Raw genomic sequence first — 24,635 nt, 5'->3', positions numbered from 1 at the left:
AGCGTGGAAAACGCCTAACCTAAATCTAAGGAGCAAGCGCCAACCATCAAATGAAAAAAAAGACAGTCCTAAAGGAGTTGTGTCAAACAAAAGGACCTATACTAAATTAGTACCCGGCGAGGGCGCAATCAGAATGCAACAGCCATTCTGATTGGCCCTCGCTGAGTCATTTCCAGGCCGGGAATCCCTCTGTCGGGATTCCACAACCTTTGTCCCCGGTGGGAGAGCGTGGCAGCCCCTCAACCAATGAGGATGCTCGAAGCAGGGCCATCCATGCTCCGAGCCTCCCCGCGGCTGAGAGGCTGCCTTCGCCCCCCGCCGGGGACTCAGTTAAAGCTTTGGCTTTAGTAAACAGTGTTCAAATAATAAGTCAGAATGTGATTGCTTTGAGGTCTCCCTTCCCCATTTTTTTAGCACAGGACAAGGGAGCACTTAGGATCACAGCACACGCTTCAGCTTTATCAGCACGAGTCAACAGTTCTATTCCAGTTGATGAGGAGCCTCGATTGCCAAGTCTCTTTACTTCCGAGGGTCTGACGTATTCAAATAAAACAATAGTTCCTTCACCAAAATGAAAGTTTGTTTCCTTGTTTTACTTAGGGTGTGGATTCTTCACCCCGGGTCCTCCTCTTCCAGGAGCTGACCCCTGTTCCTCATGGTGTTGGGAGATCATTTTTCACACCTTGGATCTCCCTCTACCAGGCTTGGATCCTAAACAGTTCCTATTGATATCAAAACATTTGGGATTGTGGTTTCCTGGTCCCGAGGGCCTTATAGGTTTACCAAGAAAAACAACAAACAAACACATAGTTCTGCTTCACGTATATTTTCGGTGACAGCTTTCCAACTCTGGATCTCTCTCGGCTGGGCTTGGATCCCAAACGACAAGGGGGCACTTCCCTTCCCCTTGTCTTCCAATACTTCTTGCTTCACAAATCTTAATTTTTAATTAACAGTTCCAGTGGACATCCCTCGGCCAGGTTCACTCTTGTCAACACATTATTTCTTGGGACTTTAGACTTTGCCTCCTCTTTATCAGCATACTTCTTCCAGGTTCAGTCAGGCCAGCTTAACACTTCTTTTCAATGGTTACCGGATTCACTTCCCTTGCTTTCTCATGAAGCAGAAATAACTTCTCTTACTTCCTCTTCTTTATTAGGTCAAAGGCCTTTGACTGTATGGGTATTTTGCTTGACCTCCAGTATGACCACTTTGACCTATGTTGGCTGCTCTCCTACGGCCTTCTTGAATCTGTAGTTTCACTCAAACGGGGATCGACCAGAGTTTCCCAGAGCAGCACCCACATGGTGCCAGTCCCCTTCTGCAGCTGGTTACCATTTACAATCTTACAGTTCTTTGAATTTCTCTCACTTTGCCACTTTGCGACTTTCATTCACTTCAGCCCAGTTCTTATCTGATCTCCCTTCAACTCACCGACTGTGATGAACCACTTGGCTTTTCCTTGTATCTTGAGTCAAGGCCAGTACCACGGTAGTGGGAGCATCCCTGTCTCCTGACTATCAACGCAGATACTCGACATGTACCATCAGAATTTGTTGCAGCACACTTGGGCTATTATCCTCGGTTTTACGATTAAGTCTGCAGAGGTTTCGCTGGGTTTTGTCGAAAAAGGCAAGGTCATGTCTCTCCTCATTTGCCTCTTGATATTTGCCCCCTTTCTCCTCCTCTTGAACTGCCGGGTCTTTATAGCTGTCTCGTTGTGCTCTCTGTCTTGCTCATAGTGCGCTCTCTTGCACCACCCCTAATCCCTGTGGGGAAAGGAAAGGTTTGTTACCTGTGTGTGTTTTAGGTCCATTTCCTGACTCTGCCTGACCTTTACTCCAGGACATGTCAGGTAAACAGGTTTATCATTAGTCCTTTGTCTGTTACAATGTTTCTGAAATGTTCAGGTTGGAAAAGGAGAGAGGTAGAGTTTCTAAATGTTCTGCGTGGTAGGATGGGAAAAAAGTGTCATATAAAATTGTTGCTTTTGTACCAGAGGTTTTGATAAGTTTAGAAGGGTAAGATTGATAGGATTTGTGAGACAGACAGGAATGACCGGGTTTTATATCGTGAAGGGAACAGGAGGGATTATGCAACTGGTTGGTCGGGAAAGAATAACCAGAAGGATGTCAAAAAGAAGGTTCAGGAGTATTCGGATGCGTAATAGGGAAACAGAGATTCTTGGATATATACTTTTTGGGTGCAAACGGTTTTGGGGCCTTAGAGGATTGGTTATGTACAGAGATGTTGTTGGATCTGGGCTGGATAGTTATAATGGGAGGAAGCCAGGCAGATGTATGATAACCCATGACAATTTTAGGGATCTCGTACTCCTCTATTTCTTCCTCTCTGATATCTTACTGCACCTGGGGTGTTCTCCCAAGTACAACCCCAGGTTCCCCTACCCCGGGGATCCTCCCTCGCTCATCCAACCCCAGAGTTGGGATCTTACAGTGCCAGTCTTTTCCTGGTCACCTGAATAAGGGATTCTCAATGTCCTCGGGAGAATACCCTCAGGTTTCTCACAGTGGAGACATGCCTATGGATAGGACAAGACATTGGTTGGCACATGCTTTAAAAGAAACCAATAATACTTGGACTGCCAAAAATTCAAAACAAGTGGGACTTGTAGTCTTCCCCTTGTATTGTGTTTGTATTATTGTTTGCTTTCATTGCTGCTTGAGAAATAAAGTTATGGAGAATGCATAATCCTTCACTTCTGTGTCTTTAAAAGAATTATAACTTTCTGGAACAAATGTGTTGAAAATCTGAATTTGTGATGCATTTAGCAGGATAAGCTTGGAGGTAATGTTTTACTTGTGATTTCTACAGCAGGTTCTGTTGTTCATTCCATGTGAAGACCATGCAATCGGGGTGGGTGCCAGGACAAACGCCCACCTGGACTACTGCAATAGTCTTCTGGCGGGCATTCTGGACGAACATTGGTTCGGCTTCAAAGGCCCAGAACGCGGCCATTAGACTGGTTTGCTGCTTAGGTAGATTGGCCCAGGTGTTGTCTTTTTGCCGAACACTTCAGTGGTTGGCAGTGGAGGACCGTATTAAATTAAAGGTGACCAGCCTGATCTTTAAATGTTTAAATGGACTTGTCCCAGCCTATTTGAGAGATAATATTTGTCGTTATCAGCCTACCAGGCTGTTACAATCACGAAATCAGATGTTTTTGACCGCTCCCCTGTTGGCATAGGTTTTAATGGGAGACAGAAGATTTGCCGTTTTTGGTCCATGGCTGTGGAATAACATCCTCTGAGATATTAGGGCCTTTGGGATGCTATATCAGTTCCACAAAGCTCTTCAAGACCATTCTTTTCAAATAATGGGGCGGTGGGGTTGTGGGGGTGGGATCATCCTTCTGTTTAAATGGATCTCTGTGTATATTGCCTTTTTGGTGGTGTGTCCCCGATACCTGCTGTGCCTCGATGTAGTTAAATTCGCTCTGAGCATCTTACAAATCAACATAACTATGAGTGTTACTATACTGGTGTTAGTTATAAACTTTAAATATAAGCAATACCTGAGTTTCAGTATGGTGGCTAGTTGCTCTCATATTTATTAACGCCACATGAAATTGATATTATACATGTATCACTCCTGTGAGCTCAGCTCAACTGTGGAAGAGTTATCAGTTTTCTAGTCAGACAGCCTGGCCAGCTTGCAGGGCAGGAGGCTGAGTGACTGGACCTCTCCTGTACTACCCTATTTACTACACAGGGATAACAACTGTATTTAAGTATTATTGAGCATTGTTTTCTGTGGCCTACATTTTCACCATATGTATGTGTCGCCCTGTCACCAAATTACTCCTTTTTATGTACCTACACACCATCCATTGGGAAGAAATGAATTCTTTCCCACAGGAGTACAAGGATGAGTAGTGGCTGGTATTCCCGCACAGCCCTCACACTTCTACAATAAAAGAGTTAGCCCAATCATAAAGATGAATCAGTCAGAGTAACGCGATTTGTGATAACATAGGACCAGGGAGTGCACACTGTCAAAGGGTGTGTGAATGTGAAATATATATATATATATATTACAAGGCCTGCGGTAGCCGCCCTATAGTTGTGGTTAAGTTGCTCAAGAAGAGCAGATTTTGTACACAGACGTGTCCGCAGACACTACTGGGATTGGGAGGGATCCTGTGTTTTCGTAGGTTTACACATATTTTATTAAGCAAATGAATCTGTGTAATATGTGTGAGTTTGGAATAAAAATATAGTTGTTAGTTATTGCTGAAGTGGTTGTAAAATAGCTAAAGTTTATAGTTGTGTGTCTGGTGAGGTTATAAATGTATGAAGAGTATAGTTGTGATGGTGTTTAATGTGTACATTTTTGGGGAAATGATTGTATAGTTGTGGCAATGGCTACCAGGGTTGTATAGTTGTGGCGGACAATAGTAAAAGCAAATTAAGCAAGTCATGTTATTTGAAGGTGTATTGTGTGTATTTATGATATGGTTGAGATCTATTGTTGTGGCCATGGCCAGTGTACAGATTGTTGGGGGCATGCCGCAGGCCATGCTCCCAAGAATCTGGACACTGGCCAAAGTATCATGTGTATAGTAGTTATAGGTACTCTAAGGGGAGTATCAATCTGGACACTGGCCACGTCCACATCCACAGTAATGTGTCAATTGTAATTATAGCTACTCCAGAGTGAGTATACAGTATTTGTAATATTGTGGAAGGATATAATTGACGTGTATGTGATAATAATTCTAGCAGGATTGTGGACACTGACTATGGTTACAATAGTTTGTCCTGAGTGATTTGGCTACAGTAGTATCTTGATAGAAATTGATAGGCTGATGCTTACTTGAATATTGTAAGAAGGCTGTAATGTAGAATTGTAGACACCGGAGGAAAAAACATGTAATAATGTGTTCTTAGTAATTACGGGTATGGTAATATGCTGAGAGTAATTTATAAGGGGTGTGGATAATTACTTCAATATGGTAACAAAGCTGCAATCTGTGGTTGTTGCCTGTAAGGAAAAAAAAAGGTATAATTTTCTAAACAACATAAAAACAATAAATTACATACAGATGTACATATATATTTACTTTTTGATTCTCACAAATAGTATTTTGTATGTACTATGTTTGGTACAATTGTGAACGGTAAAATGTTGTTGTATTAACATGTAGTAATAATTGGGTGATTGGGAAAAAATTCCATGGCGAATTGAAAAAATCTGTACTGTATAGAGATACAGTTTGTGGCATTTTCATGAATTCCTGATAGCATTTTTGAAGTGTATTGTAATGAAGGGTATGTTTAAAGTAGTAAGATACCCGTTGGCATAGTCTAAATGTATTGCATTTTAAAAGTACTATCGTTGTACTATGGATGTATTATGTATGTTTAAGTGTATTGGTATTTTTGAACTGTATTGTAATGAAGGTTATGTTTAAATGTTTAAAGTAGTTAGAAACCCGTGGGCGTATTCAAACTCTATTGGATTTTAAAATTACTATTGTAGCACTATGGATGTTTTACATAAGTATAACTGTGATGGTATGTTTGAAATGTGTTGTAATGAAGTGTATATTTAAAGTAGTCAGATACCCTTTGGCGTATTCTAACTGTATTGGATTTTAAAAGTACTATTGGAAAAGAAAAAAAAAGACTCCCAGGCTGCAATGCATACTAAACTCATTATTGTGAATACCAAGATAATTATAATGTAAATATAGTGGAATCAGATGTGAGTGATACCTCAAATCTGTTAAATCTGTTAAAAAATAAAGCAACAAGGGTAACCAAAAGTAAGAAAATCAGGAAAGCACCACTGTGTAACAGTTCATAATTAGAACCTAGAGATCCAGGTATGTACAGCACCAGTGGGAGCCCCCAGTACCAGGGGTGTGAAACAATCAACTGACATTCACAGCTATATGACTGAACATGTAGCCGAGAATGATGCATTGAGCCATAGAAGTGGTAATTCAGGTGCCACTAATTTATGTATTTATTTATTTTTATAGCACCGGTTGCTTGAAAGCATTGGGGCACTAACACATAGACAGTTGGTACAAAATACATAATCATGGGACAATTTGCTCAAGTATGTGTTTGTGGTTTTTGTCTGGTAAGCAGTGGATTATTTGAAGAGGTGGGTCTTGAGTTTTTTTTCCGAAAGCTTGTGCAATTCTTTTTTAACCTGATAGGGAAGGGAAGATTGTTCCACATCATGGCAGCCTTAGTGTGGAATGCTTTGCCCAAACCATATGCATACTTAACCCCGGTTATCTTAATTAGGCCTTTAGGCTCTGACCTGAGTGCGCATCTTGGCCCACACATAACCAATTTACTTTTAAGGTAGGATGGAGCCCTCCCATAAATGCATCTGTGTGTTAGTGTCAAGGATTTGAATAGTATCATGTCCTTCACAGCTAAGCAATGCAGGTTCCTTCAGTCCTCATTGATGTGTTCCTTTCTTGTTTTATTCTTGATGATCCTGACTGTGCTGTTTTGGATTACTTGACACTTAGCAAAGCGTCCTTTGTTGGCCCCTACCATAAGGGCATTACCATAATCCAAAGTTGAAAGAATAGTTGCTCTAGATATTGTGGAGCAGGTGGCTTTGCTCATTAAAGGGAAATTTATTCTGAGGAGCCGTAGGTGATAGGAACAGTTCTTGTTTAGTTGGAGGACTTGGGCTTCTGCACTCAGGGATGCATGCACGTACATTCCTAGCATTTTTACTTTTGTTGACCACCTTTATTTGAGTCATTTATGAGAAAAGATTGGTACGTGCTGTCAATTTTGGCTCTGGCTTTATTTTATCCAAAGACCATCAGTTCTGTTATTTTAGCATTTAAACACAGCCAGTTGTTGTTCATCCAATTCTTGATGGATTTGTATAGTTCTTTCACCCGTGCGCTATGCTGTGCATAGTCTCCACTCAGTTCCACCACAAGCTGGGTGTCGTCAGCGTAGTTATTGAAAAAGGCTCCCAATTTGTCAAGGACTAAGCACAGGAATGTGATGTACAGGTTAAAGAGCAACAGGGACAGGCTAGCCCCTTGAGGTATTGTGCATGTGATGATCTCTTTGTAAGAGAAGTTGTTACCCCAATGTATCCTGGATTTTCTGTCCGATAGAAAAGATTTGAGCCAGCTAATTGCTTCAATCGAGCAGTTGGATACCTTTGACAGTGCAAACTTTGGTTGATTGTGGTCTAAATGTTTGAATGCTGCACTAAGATCTAACAATATAAGGAACCCTGAATTCCCCTTTTCCATTACACTTAGCATGTGGTCCTGAAGGTCCAACATGGCTATTTCGGTACTATGGGCTGTATGAAATCCAGATTGCTGACGGTGTGATACATTGTTGGCTTGTAATTTGTTATTGGTCTTAGGTTGCTTGGGTCTCCTTGATCTAGTTCTATTTTTTTTGCTAGTGGTGTGACAGTCACTGATTTAAAGCTTTCTGGAACACGACCATCCCGGAATGATGCATTCACCATTTTGGTAAGGAGAGGGGCAAAGATGCTTGCATTTTCCAGGATGATTTTGGGTGGGATGACATTTTCGGCGCATGTGGTAGGTTTCATTAGGCTCAGAGTTTTGAGCTTCTGAAGTGGGATCATTTTGAGCTTTAACGACTTTTTCTGTAAAGGCTAATTGGACTTTGTTGTAGTCTTACTTGGATGGCGAGAAAGATGGAGCTAGTGCTTTGGGCTTTTCAATTGATTTTAAGATTTCAAACAACTTGCTTGTGGAATTTCCAGCTGAAATTATTTGTTTGTTAAATACTTTTTTTTGTGTCACATATGCCTTTATTGTATGTTTTCTCACTTTCTTTCCACCTGTCATTGTTTTCTTGGGACAGTTTTTTTTCTCCATCTGTCCTCCCTTCTCCTCATTTCTTTCTTTAATATTTTTAAGGTAATGTTGAACCATTTTTGGTGGTTGCTGTTTGGTCTTACTAAGTTATTTTTTACTGTGGTTTTTGTTCTACCATTAGAGTGGTGTGGTGTAGGAAGTTGGCTATCAATTTATCACAAGTGTCTTCCTCTTTGGAACCCTCCATTGTTTTAGAGATGCATTGCTACAGATGCACTGTACTGATATTTTTGTAGTTTCTGTTCTTAATCTTTGTTGGATCATTCTCTTGCGGTTTTTAAGGCCAGCAGGAATGAAACCATGTAGTGCTCTGACCAGATGCATGGGTTATTTTGGTAGCCACTTGTCTCGAGGTTATGGGTAATTACCAAATCAAGTTGATTGCCATTTTTCATGGTGGGATCAGAATTCATGACTTTGAAGTCAATGTTGTTGAGGATTTTTTCTAGGAAGGTTGCTTCCTTATCCTTAGGGTCCCCGTACCATCTATTGAAGTCTCCCAAAACCATTGTTGCAGTATTTTGGCCTTTTAGGGAGTTAAGTTGCTGTGTTAAGTCATCATTAAACTCAGAGATGAGGGATGGAGGTCTGTATAATAGTATGATGTTAATACAATGTTTTTCTGATGGGGAGTGTTTCACAGCCTGCGCTTGTGGTAGTGGAAGGGGACATCTGAATGGAATCTCTGATGATTATGACGACTCCACCCCAGTGCCATTTTCCCTATCTTTGTGGTGAATTACGTAGCCTTCAGGCACAGCAATGGCGCATGTGGGCCCTATAGGGTGTTGCAACCATGTTTCCGTGATGCAAACTATGCGGATAGCTTCATCAGATATTAAATCATGCACATCTTGTGCATGTTTATTGAGAGATTGTGTGTTTAAAAGACAGACTTTCAGTTGTCTTGGCTTGGCCTCATTGTGGGGGCTTCTAATTTTGGTTAGTCTTTCTGCCTTTGCCTTTTGGTTATTCACCTGACGCTCTTGCGCTGGTAGTTGGTCTATTTGTGAAGGACGGACTTGTTGTTTGGTAGTCTATGCTTAAATAGTTACGGGATTAGCTCTTTCTATGACTCGGTATGTTACATTGCGTGCCATTTCTAACCGGGCGCATAGGACCAAGTCATCTCCCAGAGAGTGACATGTTTGAACCCCATTCTTACCTCTTCATGAGGGGCGTTCAATTCAATTTCTTAATCCTTAGTGCTGAGGGCCAAGGTCTCGGATCCTGACTTGCTGCTGACTCCAGACCTCTGTGCCATATATGGGGGAAAGAGGGCCCTCAAAGTCCAGAAATAAGGTGAGTGCCGGGTACCTGGGTACCCTCAATGTGCTTACCCTCAGTGCAGAGGCAGTGCTCAAGGCGCTTACCCTCAGCGCAGAGTCATACGACTCAGGCGCTGGAATCAATACTCAATACCATTATTCTCTGGGAGATGATGAAGCCAGCAGCATAGGTGGCCATCACGCTGCGCCCCCTGGCATCTCCAAAACAGTCTGGTTTTACTAATTGCTTTCCTCAGCTCTGCAAACCCTCGTAAAACAGTCTGGTTTTACTAGATGCGTTTCCTTCAAAACAGTCTGGTTTTACCAGTTGCTTTCCCTCATAATACTGGTCGTTTTCTAAAACAGTCTGGTTTACTAAAGTTATCACGTGTAAATATATGTGGGCCCAAACTTCTCCACACTATCTGCAGCAGCCTTATTATCCTCACTGGGCTTGTATATGAGGGGGGGGGAGGGAGCGCACTGTACAAAAAAACACTGCCGTCATGTAGCTTTGCCTATGAAGCGTTTCACTTCTAACAGACCACACGTACATCGCGCTCCTCACTCTTCCGAATGAACAATTCTCAGCTTCTGAGGCCAAAGGGCGGTGGAGGGCAGAGCAGGGATTTCACTGCAATCAGTGTTGTTGTTGCCTACGGGCCGTCATGCCTCACATTGCAGCCGCTCCTCCTCACCTACACCGCATTAGAGGATTAGAGCAGCAGCAGTTTGAAATCCTCATCTGTTGGGTTGCAATTGTGTGTTGTGAGTGAGACTGAATCTGTGACTGTCTTGTCGACTGAAAGGATAAAAGGAATGGGTGGAGGGCGGTTACTTAGTGCTGCCTCTCAAACTGTAACGCATGAAAGGTTTGCAATTGACAATTCATCATAGCAGATGGGAGAAATGACAGTAAGTTCATTTTACAGATTATACAGTGTAAGTGGCAGTTACTCTGTTCATATTTTTATTTATTTTATTTTACATTTTTAAAGTGCTTACACAGCCCGCAGGCATCAAGGCGCTGTTACAGGAATTGTTTGTTTTTTAGTTGCATAATTATTTTGTCATAGTTGCGTATTTATAACATGCTTAAACTCCCAGTGGTTTCTAAGTGTGGACCCGGGGATCGAACCTGTTTAGCTTCATGTCGTCTTGCTTCCAAGGTGCGCATATTGCCGCTGAGGTCTGCTTCCGGGATGTATTGTATTCATAGAAAAGCTGTACATGTACTGTGTAGAAAATATTCATACCTGTAGTGTGTGTTCATGCATGTGGATGTCTTGGGGAGTTTTATAGTATTTTTGCTGTAGGTCCATTGCAGTCACAGCCAAATTGTACTGAGAGTGATCAATAGTACATCTAAAGTGCTGATCTCTCATAATAGAGTTAGATGTACAGTTCTTGGATGTGATTGGTGGATGATTGTGTGACTGCTTAACAGTAGCCAATGAGGAAATGGTGCAGAGAGTGAAGTGGAAAGAGTAGAAGGGCTGCCCCAGAGTTACATGCTCCGCGGTCGGTGCGGTTGTCCACGGACAGAGCGTGCCACATCCAGGGTTTCTCAGTAAATCCAGCATGGAAAAGGGACTGTAGTGATCAGCCAATCAGATTTTGAGGTTATGGTTTGTGTTGAAAGAGGCTGTGTGAAGTGAAGATGGCAGAAGTGGAGAAAGTCAGGGTGTTGGTACTCAGAGATTTGTTTGTTGATAGTTTGGGGCAGTATGCTAAATGTAGGAATGTGGCAAATAATGTTGAGGTAAAAGGAGTGAAGGTGGTGTGGAGTAATGTGCCTGATTTTCATTTGGAGGCAATTTTGGAAGTTTGTCAGCATATGGCTAGGTTCAATAATCCAGATGTAGTTGTCCTGAACTGTAGTGCTGTGCATTTGGGCTATGTCAGTGCCCGTACTTTGTTGCAAGATCTGCAAAACTTGGTTCAGGCAATCATGAAAGTCCTTCCAAATGCCAAGGTTATTTTTCTGCTTTGTTACCTAGAGCAGTATGGGACAATAGTTCTGTTTTTTGTCCTCAGCAAAATATTGCTAGGTGTGCAATCAACCGAGGCATGTTTTCTTTCATGCCTAGAGCTTTTATGTTCTTTTGTAATACTGAAAACATTGATTCTGGTAATGTTGTTTATTTTAAAGAAGATGGCATTTCTTTATCTTTTGTGGGAAATGCCATGCTGTTTTGGAACATAAGGGTTGCTTTGGAGAAGCTAATGTGAAGATTTCTGGAGGAAAATAAGAAAAAGAAAAATACAAAATAAAAGGTGTTTCTGAAGCATCTGCAAACAAACCAAAAAAGGCGATTTTCAGAGCCAACCTCAAAGGGGAAATGGGGCACACTATTTAAATTTTCATTCCCCACATTCAGATTTTTTGGTTGATTGCGGACAACACGTATTACATGCATGGATTTTAGAGTTGAGAGGCATGCAAATGAGACTGAGGAGAGCAGGGGATTGGACAATAAGGTTTACTGGGTGTGTTGTGTAAGCAGAAAGTTTGTCAGTAGGTTTTTTTCCTGAGAGAAGAGCAGATAGCTATGGCTGTGTGTTTAAGAAGGCAGATTGTTTGGATTTTGGGAGATTCGTGGATTAATTGGATGGAGGTGCATGCAGATCACTGTGGAGTGGGTGCACATCATGGATTCTCTCATGTGGAAGTGCACTGGCATGGAGTGTGTGTAATGAAGTGGGTGGATTTGGTACCTCTCTGTGCTTCTTCGGTGACACAGCGTCATCCATTATTCATTGTGGAGGGAACAGTTTAGAAAAGAAAAGAAAAAGATGGACACAGTATGCACACCAGAATCTAAATACTGATTTTTGTAATGCTCATAAAGATTTAGTGAGGTGCAGAGGAGAAAAACACTGCCTTGACACTAGGTAGTGGTACATAACAAGAGAAGAAAAGTGTCCTTATCTTTTATGCTTTAAGGGGAACAGTTTGTCTTGAAGTACTTCACCTATGAAAATATGAAAAACTGAATTGTGATAACACAGAACATTCAGCTCCTGAAGAAGGGATATTACATCCCGAAACGCGTTGAGCCAAACAGATAGTAGTTAGGCCTCTACTATATTTCAAAATGTATACACTTCTTGTTTAAGGACATGGCACTATATGACAATCAACAATTGATATTATTGCTGAATATAGACTGGCATGCATTAATAAATCTTATGTTTCTTGAAATCAATTACTAAGTGATTTGTTTATTACTATTGAAAATAAGCACTCAGTGAATACTTGAGTGACTATGACTTTATAAGTATAACACAATTGGTGATGAACCAGTAAGCTATTTTTTCAAAAACTTTTCAAAACACTTTTTTTTTACACCTACTCTGGTTTATTGTATTATAAACAATTTATTTTCAAATGGTTACATTGAAATCTATTCTAAAAACTTGAACTTGATCTACTCTTTGTAGGGAACAGTTTAGGACATGAATATCTTTGCAATTTGCAATGAAAGAAGGACTTGGGAAAGTCATGGATATGTATACAAACTGCAGAGTACATTTTTCCCCTATTGCGTATTGAGACAAATGTGGTTGCGTTCTTTTTCATTTGGTCCACAAATGGAGAAAGCAAGGCGCTATGTCAACAAAGCTGTTTGTGCCTTTTTGAGAGATGTTGGTATGTCCTCTTTTCAGGATGAAAACATTATGCTTTGTAGCACACACATTTTTCGCAGAGAAGGATTAGATTTTACTTAAGACGGCAATCAAATTTTTCTGCGAAATATACAAAATACATTGCAACCTTTTTTTGAATTACAGCAATCCATTTTGGAGTAGGTGTTGACCATTTGAAGTTTTTGAAACACAAAAAAACACCACAAAAAGGCTCTTTTCACAGCTACCACTTCCGCCCATAGAAAAGTACAATGGGTCTAATAGAGCAGTGCCCCCAAAAAATAATGTCCGCGTACTGTCCGCTGACTTTTAAAAAAATGCGCAGAGCCCTGCACTATTTATTTGTCACTTCTATTTTTAAACTGTGAAAGGCGGCTCTGTAAAGAGCCTTATTTTGGGGGTTTTAGGTGTTTTATATTTTTTTTGTTTTTTTAAACATGACACACAAGGAAAGGAAGGGAAAGGAGGGTAAGGAAGGGACACCAACCACAGGGATAAGAAAGGGCAGGTGGAGAGAGGAAGATGTAGGATGGGCCTTATTGAGGTAGGTCGCAGACCTTCTCATGATCCTTGACTGCAGTCTTGAATGCACTCCGAAGGTTCTCCCCCCTGCAGAGTACTGCGTCTCAGTACATACACAATAATGTGACCCTTGAAAGATAAGGGTCAACAGCATCATGAATGGCCTGCGAGGCAGCTGGAGGGATGCACTGTCCCACAGGAGTGTCTTTTGTGGTGACAGGAGCAGAAACGGAGTATGCTTTATCGCAAGGTACAACCTTACGAATAGCCCCCACCGTGGAATGGCTTTAGGTGTTGCTTCATTGATGTAGCACCAAAGCTATACGAATCAGGCTTGCCACGACTCAGCACCATGCAGCACTGAGAGCAGATCACTTTGTTCGCATGAGCTTTTGCCTTTCCATCAACGGTGGTAAATAACCACCACACCCAAGACTCACGATGAGTGCTAGTAGTAGGGACTTCCACTTCCTCATCCTCTTGATCTTCTCCATCCCTATCCTCTGCATCCTCATGCCTGTTCCCCTCTGCAGGCCCTTCGGGACATGGTGATGGTGGATGGGGTGGGGGTGCTGATGTTGAGGCAGTAGCAGCAGAAGCAATTTGGGATGCCATCTGGAAGGTTAAAAACCAGGAACCAGGAACCAGGAACCAAGAACAGCAACCTGCACAATTGTCCTGTTGTAAATCTTGAAAATCCAAAAGCAGAATGTGGATCAGCTCTGGGGTGTGGTCTTTTATAGGGGTGCTGGACCGTGCATTCCAAACACCTGTGGCATCCCTGAACACTTTGAACACCAAGAAAGGGTTAAAAAAGTTACAAAAAGTATGTCGATCGGTAGGGTCATGGTCTGGGACATGTGCAATGGTGAACTTTTACTGTAAAATACCTTGGGTTGCTCAAAAAAGCACTTTTTAAATGTTCGGGAGCCCGGACAGTGTCCGCATATAAGGACACATGCTCAATGTGGGTGCGGTCACATGATGACGTCGCAGACATGTTCGCTAATGAGACACTGTCCGCAGGACACCAAATGCGCAGGGACGGTTGTGCGCATGTGTGCGGGTGTTCTAAGGACAGTGTTTGGGTCCCCGAACTAATTAAAGGTGCGACACACGTGCGGCAGACAGTTGCGGACAGGCGCGATATTCGTAGGACCCAAGTGTGAGATGCGCATGTGCACGGGTGTTCTACGAACAGTGTTGAAGTCCCCGAATAAAATAAAGGTGCGTCAACATTTTGTGGACATGTGGATGGGATATGTCAGGGATCCCCAACGTGTAGCTCGAGAGCAATATGTTGCTCACGGCACCCTAAATTGTTGCTCGCCAGTTACACTGGGCCATGGTGTGGAAGCCTAGAAGAAGGTGCTGAAGGCACTGTAGTCAGGAGAGAGTCCTGGACTGTGCAAGAATGTTGGCCAACGAGCCACTGTGCTTCCAGCTGGCTTATTTTATGCATGCAAGATTTGTGTTTAGTGCCACCATGCAAATTATTTTTCAGTAAATGTCCTTACTTCTATACTAGTGTCATTGTTAAAACCCTGTCATCTTCAGTTACTTTGCCCAGCTGACAAATGTATTAATGAGTACAATATTTGAAGCATGTTTGTGTCATGGAGAAAATTGTCATATTATGTCCCTTGGTACAGCTAGTAGGAGCATAACGGACAAAGAGGTGGTATGCATACCCAACTTTCCTTTATTAAATAATGTGCATGCACTGCTTTCTGAACAAGTGAGGTTTGTGTTTGATGCCACCATGCATATTTATCGACAATATTAATTTGGGTGTCACCTAATTTATTATTGCATAGTGTCCTAGAGGAAACATGTTCATTGTTTATACTCTGCCCATCCAATCTGACACATGGTTAATGTGCAGGTAAGGTAAATGCATGCCACATGTTTCATAATTAATTTGCTCTGTATTCCAATCCAATTAAGTTAATGTTAATAGGTTTAAACTAACAAGCCAATTAATGAATTCAAATACCCCACACCCCTCTATTAACTGGTCATCAAATGCACAAAGGTTTCACCAATGTTTGCTACTAAGTCTTGTGTAAAATCCCTTTTGGGCAGAGAAAATAGGCTCCCAATAATTCAGAAAGGTATTATTTTTTATTCCTAACCACCTTTTCACCAATGTAACAGCCGTCTGGAGCTTCAAAACGCACCATTTTCCATAACATTCCCAAATAATTCTTAGGTGGTTACCTTGAATGGTCCAATGAAGTAAGTGATTGTATTTCTCCATTAAGTTAGCAACATTTAAAAACATGTTCACACAGAACAAGCCCAAAATAAAAAAGCAACTTTAACATATTCAAACTTGCTATATATAAAGGCTTGATCAGTACAATTAATTATTTAAAACATAGCTCCCATACATTGCACGCTTATGCAAAACAGAGAAACAACAGCAAATTAACAGAAAATGACCAAATATTTGACTCCCTTTGTGCTTCCTCCTCCACACTTTCTTAATTTATTGAGGAGTAGGTACATTTAAACGCACCATTACCACCAGTCTCCTGAATTCTGGGGATCGTATTTCACAGATTTCTCCTTGCCATCTTATATGTGTACATAAGTCTGTATATAAGGCTAAAGTGGGCAGACTATGTATATTTTGGACATCTGACTCCTTTTCCATCAGACAAGCCCTTGCTTTTGGAGCTATTTTGAGGTGACTTAATACGCCAAATGTAGTTATAGAGCATCCCTATCCAAATGAACAGTGCCTTACAACCACCCATAACCGCAAGTATTTTTCTTCACCAGGGGAGGCTACAGTCACACTTGCACTGACATTCACTTTATGTTTGGCAGAAAATTCCAGCTGTGCTTTTAAAAAATAAGTAACATTCTTAACTGGCCTGACACTTTCAAATTGAACACCCCCAATTCAGCTCACAAGACGCTGCCAGGTGTATCTGCAGTGAGACCTGCTATTTGGCACAGGAATTTATTTAGCAACCCCTCCAGGAATGACAGTTCTAACCTACCTAGATTTTGCGGCCTCAAAATCATGGAAAATACCTTTGCCTTATATACCTCCAGGCACATCTCCAAACAGAATGCCCCAAACTTACAATAACAATGTAAAACGCCCTTTAATCCTTCAGGATGCCTTTTCAGCTATCGTCTTAAAATGATTGACGCAAGCACCGCTCTTTGAGAAGAGTAGGCTCAAATAAAAATGAGACTGTCCCCTCATCTCTACATTCATTTAAAAACTAGCTACAAGGTTGCACCCTTTGCCTGAACACCATAATCTTTGTTTTTATCATATCTAATTTCAAAATATAGTTCCCAAAATAGTAATTTGTGTTTAGCAGGACCTGCTGGAGACCTGCCGGGGGAAAGTCCAAAATAGCTGTGCCTTCTGCATAAGGATGCATGGTATAAAATGAACCCTTCAGGTGGAGGGTGGATTAACTTTCCTAAGAGAAGTACTAGAATCAACATCCAAAAGGAATACATTATGACCAACTGACATCCCTGCTTGTCACCTTTATTGGTGGTGGAAAACAATGTATAATTTCACGATCTTGTATATTGGACATATGTTGAGATGTCTGCGTATCACCGTTGGATAAGACTTAATAAACCATTTGTGACCTCTAAGAGTGTAGAAGTAGGACTCAGACACAATGGGCTCATGTTGATTGGCATATACTTTTATGTATTGAAAGTAAAAAGGTGGGGTATTGGGGAAACTCCTACCTTTCCCTAAAGCTAAGAGGGGTTTCCCTACCTCAACCAAAACTAAGGAAACTGTCAGGATGTCTTTATCTGTCACAAGTTCAAAGCCTATTTCCATCCCTCACACTGTTGACTAAACTATAAAAAACAAAAGGTCTTCTTAATTCAGAAGAATAGGTTGTAGATCCAATCAGAGATTTCCAAGTAACAAAGGTTCCAAAACTCCAAAGTACTTAAATGTAAAACAAAGTTCCATAAAGTTCTTAGATATTTCTCTGTTGCACACACTTCGCAACAACCAGGGGCAACAACTCCCTTGTTCTGGTTGCTTCTGTTGGTAATTCTCTATTTCTTGGACCACAACCAGGGGCAATGATCCTTTGCCTTGGTTCCTTCTCTTGTAGGTCCCAGATCTCTGCTTCTCCCTCTTTCCACTTGGGTCAACTTGGTTCACTTCCCTGCTAAGAATGGTCCTTAGTAAATTACTCTGTGGTTTCCCTTCTTCTCATGGGATTGGGTCCCAGACCCCTCTTTATGTTCGGGAACTGGGAGCCCTCTTCTCCCAAGTACCACCACGAGGAAGTAGACTTCTGTGTTTCTCGTGTAGTGGGTCCCAGGCCCCTCTTTTTTGCATGTGGATACTTGGAGCCCACTTCTCCCATGTATCACCATGATGAAGATGAATTGTGTGGTTCTCATGTAGTGTGTCCCAGACACATCTTCTTTGTGTGTGGGTACTTGCAGCCCTTTCCTCCCAAGTACCGCCACGAGGAAGAGGACTCATGTTGCTTTCATTTGGTTGTTCCCAGACCCTTAAGTTTCTCTTGTTGCGGGACAGACCTGGTTCACATGCCTGCCAGGTACTGTGACAAATCACCACACAAACGGAAGTATGGACACTAGCAGCTGCGCTAGTCATGTGGGGGGGTGAGGAGCATGCAAAGTTATTAAGGGAGCGGGCGGAGGGGACAGCTAAATCCTCAAACGGCCTCGAATGGAGAAAAAAAAAAAACGAGCACGTACCTCCTGAGGCACAGGGTGTATAAGCATCCCGTCGTGTAAGATTACACGAGCCCAACCGGCTCAATCCAGGATAGAGATGCCAACTAACCAATACCACTAACAACTTCCTTCTCTGCATACACCTCTCAAACTCCAAACCAAACACAACCACAAACCTCCAGCACAGCAAACCGCACGAACTTCACTACACTGCAACAACAAAACAAAAACACACATAGACTCGCACATCAGCACACGACGACTACCGGCCGCATACACCCCAGGCCCAGCCGACGGAACCACCGGGCTGAGGCTGCCAACAGCACATCACTGCAATCTTGCACTTTTCCAGCCTCCACCCACTAACCCACCCCTCCCTCCCTCTTTCAGAGCCGCCAGACCGCCAGGGGACCACTCCGGTGGTGATAGTGCGCGGTACAAATGACCTTTAACATTAACATTAACATTAACATTAACAAATAAAGGGGCTGACTGCACCTTCTTAGTTTCCCACCAGCCAGCCTGAGTGCTCCCCCTACCTCTAGGGAGCCTTGTAGTGGGATCTGATCTGCCTGGGAACGCTGCAGTGTCAATCTTTCCTTGGGCAGCGTGGTCATCCTTTCACGCACTTCCCAGTCTCAGGAACACCGGTAGCTTTTCTCTGCCAGCTCGCATTCTGGTCCTTTCACTTTGGACTAGCCCTTGTCCTTCCAGCTCCCCTATTGGCATCCTGGTATGCTTCCTTGCACCTTCCTGCACCGTGCTGGCTCTTGCAGCTCCTCCATGGAGGACTAGACAACTTCTTCCATGATTCTCGATTCCTTTTATTACTCTGCATTGACCAATGAGCAGCCAGCGACAACTAGACTGCTCATTGTGGTTCTTAGTACTCTTCATGCCTCCGCTCCTCCTCTTCATCCCAGTACTTATTCCAAGTGGTCTAGAATGTTCATGTTGGTTATGCGGGGCACTCTACCTTCCTCCATGCAGCTTCCTCATCTCAGTGGTTGTCAATAGCATATCTTTCAGGTCTTCCCCATTCTTCCTCGTCTCAGTATTTCTACCCTTGATCTCCGTTGGGTTTGTTGTGCTCTTCATAGTCCCAGTATCTATCTAGGGAAATGACAGGGAGATTCTAACTCACGAGCCTATTAGGGAAGGGGTTGTTCTTTGGGTTATAAGAAGGGGGGTCTAGGCTCTGGTGATTACCTGGGATATTGCGTTCTCAGGGGTGGGTCGTTCCTAGTCCCATGAGGGGTTTCCTCTCCCATGTGATCCTCTCCCTGTGCACCACGCTCAGGGGTACTATTTTACCGAAGAAGTACTGCCCTTCCCCATGGGAATGGTCTCCCCCCTAGGGGAGAAGAGGCAGCCTCCACAGATCTGTCACAGACTCCAAAAAAATGTTCATTACGCCATACTATGTTTCTATCAATCAAATACCACCAAAATCCACCCTGGAGTCCTATGGACTCCATCATTGGGGACTAACACTGCCAAACCGCCAAACCACCTCTTGGAATCTGGCAGTGATACCGCTGGACCAAGTGGCAGTAACTGTACCATTGAGATGCCACCAAACTCGTGATCAGCCCCAATGTCCAGTAAGGTAATTGGCATATAACCTTGAGGGGTGGGTGGTCCAGGAACTACTGTCTAAGGGGATGGCATAATGACTGTCTTGACAACAGCATTAAACATAAAACAATTTGGTGTCCTTCAAAAAAGCTCCCATTGATTCTCAATTTCTTTTTTTTGTTTTAAAGCAATTTGTTATGCCATTTTGGATCGTTTCTCCTAAAGACTCAAACAAACTGCCACTTTCCTTTGTGGCCTCTGAACTGTTTAACAGTTTTAAGAGAATATCTTAATTTGTTGTGAATCAGTAATTCTTTCCAATGCCTCCTTTTCGAGCATAGGCATCGTCAACCAGCCTCTCTGGCTGTCAGACATCTTCTTCGTGGTGGCTACCCTTGTCCTTGGAAAATTAACTCAAGAGGATTGTGTTTACTCTTTGTTGAATAAGAAATGCAACATTTCATAACATTCCTGAAGAAAAAAACAATCCACAATACAATCATCAATGACTGTGGAACAGTTATTGCCTATCTTGCATGCCTCGGAATGCATCATTTGCCATTAAAGATCCCATATAATCCTTGGCAGAATCCCAAAGTAGAACTGAAAAAGCAGTGCTCTATTTGTGGCCATTTTTATTGTCCAAACATTTGCACTAATATTTTGCTCAAAAACCTGAAACCCCTGGTAATGTCTATTTAGTCCTACTATATTTTTGAACATCTGGACTTGTCCTATGTGTCTAAAAATGTACTATTGACCACTCAATTTCCTCAACATTTCTTGTAAACAACCACTTAACGTGAAATGATAACCATCACGTACTGCAAATGAAATGTTCTATACGCAGCTTTAACTTTGTTACATTTGTAATTTGTGTTGCAATCATTTATCCGCCAACTGTGCGGCGATATGTTCTGTCGAAAAATTGATGTTGCTCACCATTTATTTTGATATGCCAATTTTGCTCGTTGCGCACAAAAGGTTGGGGACCCCTGGGATATGTGTTCTACTGATATAATAATTCTGGTTGCGGACATTACGGACAAGGGGGGTGTTCTTAGGACACCCCCATTTTGGGTGATTGCGGACAGGTGGACATCATGTGTGTTCTAAGGACACCTCCATTTTAATTATGAAAAGTACAAATAGGTATATTGTCCTTAGGATACCCCCATTTCGGTTAATTGCAGACACACGGACATATTTTGTGTTCTAAGGACACCGCCATTTTAATTACGAACAGTATGAACAGGTATATTGTCCTTAGGACAAAACCATTTTGGTTAATTATGGACAGGCGGACATCTTGTGTGTTCTAAGGACACCTCCATTTTAATTATTGACAGTACGGACAGGTATAGTGTCCTTAGGACACCCCCATTTTGGTTAATTGAGAACATCCCAGACAGCCGTGCTGTCCGCGGACACCCTAACTGCCTTTTAACCCTAACTGCCATGGGTTTTTTCCCCCCAGTGCCAAGGCCTTTTTTGGTGATTTTGGTATGTGGCCATTCAAATCCTTGTAACTGTTTTGTTACATGATATATCTTGGCCAAATTTGGCTCCTTTTTTTCCCACATGTAGGCGGTCGTAACTCCACCCAGGAATCCTAGGTTGCTGTAGGGGGGTGAGAGAAAATAAGCAAAAAGTGTGAACATTTGGGTTTTTTCAAAAAATGCCAATAAAATGATGTACAAAGAAGCCTGTGGTTTTTTCCTTGTAAGAGGTAGGAACAAATGGTTTGCTGTGCTGAATTCCCCAGTTTCCTGGATTTCAAGAACAGGTTGAGTGGAAACGAAAGAAAATTATTTTGATGTGGTTATCAACTATTTTGTGAGAGGGAGGCGATTTTGGCCATTTTTGCCAATTGGACATGCATGGACGGAATGGAAGAAAAGGGTAGGAAAGCCAAATTGGAGGACAGAAAGGCATATATTTCTGAAAAGTAGACAAAATTCCAAGTTTAGGAAGGGGTGATTTGCGTAGGTCAGGTAACAACTAGTTGGGGAAAATGCCCTAGATTGGGGGAAAAACAGGAAAATGACAGAAAAAAAGGAATGTGTTGGACATGGTTGCCTTGGTACGGCAATGGCTTCTATGAATGTTGAGAAAAGAAATGCTCCACTACATTCCCCTGACTCTTGCAGTTACGAAAGCACACATTTTTTGTAGTGTTTTACAAAAAAAGCAATACCACAGGTAAAAACACTGAGCCATGGTACACAGGAGTTTTATGCTCACGGCCTGAACAGATGCACTTAGCATGTGTAAATCGGGAAAACCAATGTGGTGAGGAATGGCAAACATTCACTTTTTGATAGAGCACAGGCAGACCTTTTCAAGGGTAGGTGACTTGTGCAGGTTACAAAAGTGTATGGTGCCTAAAACAGCGAATAAATGTAGGTCCCATTTGGGAAATGAATGAGTTGTGTGACAAAGGGCACCAGCAAATGGGTCAAAACGTTATGAAAACCACACATACAGAACACATGTTATACCTTCCTGCATTCCCACAGGTGTCCCGATGAAAACGGTACCTCCCATGTGTGGGTGCACCTACCTGGGCGCCAAGGGGAAGTCTAAAACCCTGGTAACCCCAATTCTGTTTCGACGCCTGAATTTGACACTTTCTCCAGACAAGCACAACATACAGATATGGGCCTCGGGTGTCCAAGCTACCAAGGAAAACAGGGAACCACATGCATTTCCGAAAAGAGGATACCATTGGGAATCTGCAGAGGTATGATTTGCACAAATCGGCCCAGAATTTATTACCCGGGCACCCCCGCAATGTCCGAAATGTGGGAAAAAAAATGCATTTTCCGCACATTTCACTCGGTGCACCCATCGACACACGCTGACAACAACACATGGCCTACCGTCCCACGTTCCCACAGGTTTCCCAATGAAAATGGTCCCCCACATGTGTGGGTGCACCCACCTGGGCGCCCAGAGGGAAGCCTAAAACACAGGTCTATTTCGACACCTGAATTTGACACTTTCTCTAGACAAGCACAACATACAGATATGGGCCTCGGGTGTCCACGCCACCAAGGAAAACAGGGAACCCATGTTTTTCCGAAAAGAGGACACCCGTGGGAATCCGCAGAGGTATGATTTGCACAAATCGGCCCAGAAATTATTACCCAGACACCCCTGCAAAGTCCGAAATGTGGGAAAAAAAACACATTTTCCGTATATTTCACTCAGCGCACCCATTGAAACATGCAGCCAACAACACATGGCCTACCGTCCCGCATTCCCACAGGTGTCCCAATGAAAACGGTACCTCAAATGTGTGGGTGCACCTACCTGGGCGCCAAGGGGAAAGCCTAAAACACAGGTAACCCCAAGTCTGTTTCGACAACTGAATTTGACACTTTCTACAGACAAGCACAACATACAGATATGGGCCTCGGGTGTCCAAGCCACCAAGGAAAACAGGGAACCCCATGCATTTCCAAAAAGAAGACACCCATGGGAAAATGCAGAGGTATGATTTGCGCAAATCGGCCTAGAATTTATTACCCAGACACCCCTGCAAAGTCTGAAATGTGGGAAAAAAACACAGACACACATTTTACGCACATTTCACTCGGCGCACCCATCGAAACACGCTGCCAACAACACATGGCCTACTGTGCCGCATTCCCACAGGTGTCCCGATGAAAACGGTACCTCACATTTGTGGGTGCAACTACCTGGGCGCCAAGGGGAAAGCCTCAAACACAGGTAACCCCAAGTCTGTTTCGACACCTGAATTTGACACTTTCTCCAGACAAGCACAACATACAGATTTGGGCCTCGGGTGTCCAAGCCACCAAGGGAAACAGGAAAACCCATGCATTTCCGAAAAGAGGACACCCGTGGGAATCCGCAGAGGTATGATTTGCACAAATCGGCCCAGAATGTATTACCCAGACACCCCGCAAAGTCTGAAATGTGGGAAAAAAATGCACTTTCCGCACATTTCACTCGGCGCACCCATCGAAACATGCCGCCAACAACACATGGCCTACTGTTACGCGTTCCCAGAGGTGTCCTGATGAAAAAGGTACCTCACATGTGTGGGTTCACCTACATGGGCACCAAGGGGAAAGCCTAAAACACAGGTAACCCCAAGTCTGTTTCGACACCTGAATTTGACACTTTCTCCAGACAATCACAACATACAGATATGGGCCACGGGTGTCCAAGCCAACAAGGAAAACAGGGAATCCCATGCATTTCCGAAAAGAGAACACCCGTGGGAATCCGCAGCGGTATGCATTTCGCAAACCGGCCCAGAATTTATTACCCAGACACCCCCGCAAAGTCCGAAATGTGGGAAAAGATATGCATTTTCCACACATTTCACTCGGCGCACCAATCGAAACACGCCACCAACAACACATGGCCTATCGTCCCGCATTCCCACAGGTGTCCCGATGAAAACGGTACTTCACATGTGTGAGTGCACCTACCTGGGCGCCAAGGGGAAAGCCTTAAACACAGGTAACCCCAAGTCTGTTTCGACACCTGAATTTAACACTTTCTCCAGACAAGCACAACATACAGATATGGGCCTCGGGTGTCCAAGCCACCAAGGGAAACAGGGAAACCCATGTATTTCCGAAAAAAGAGGACACCCCTGGGAATCCGCAGCGGTATGATTTGCGCAAACCGGCCCAGAATTTATTACCCAGACACCCGCGCAAAGTCAGAAATGTGGGAAAAGATACGCATTTTCCACACATTTCACTCGGCGCACCAATCGAAACACGCCACCAACAACACATGGCCTACCGTCCCGCATTCCCACAGGTGCTCAGATGAAAACGGTACTTCACATGTGTGGGTGCACCTACCTGGGCGCCAAGGGGAAAGTCTTAAACACAGGTAACCCCAAGTCTGTTTCGACACCTGAATTTGACACTTTCTCCAGACAAGCACAACATACAGATATGGGCCACGGGTGTCAAAGCCACCAAGGGAAACAGGGAAGCCCATGCATTTCCGAAAAGAGGACACCCGTGGGAATCCGCAGA

This window comes from Ambystoma mexicanum, chromosome 5p, assembly GCF_040938575.1.
Source record: "Ambystoma mexicanum isolate Mex_15411 chromosome 5p, UKY_AmexF1_1, whole genome shotgun sequence".
In the NCBI taxonomy this organism is placed as follows: Eukaryota; Metazoa; Chordata; class Amphibia; order Caudata; family Ambystomatidae; genus Ambystoma; species Ambystoma mexicanum.
The sequence above is the reverse complement of the archived record's forward strand: the minus strand, read 5'-3'. Positions refer to the sequence as shown.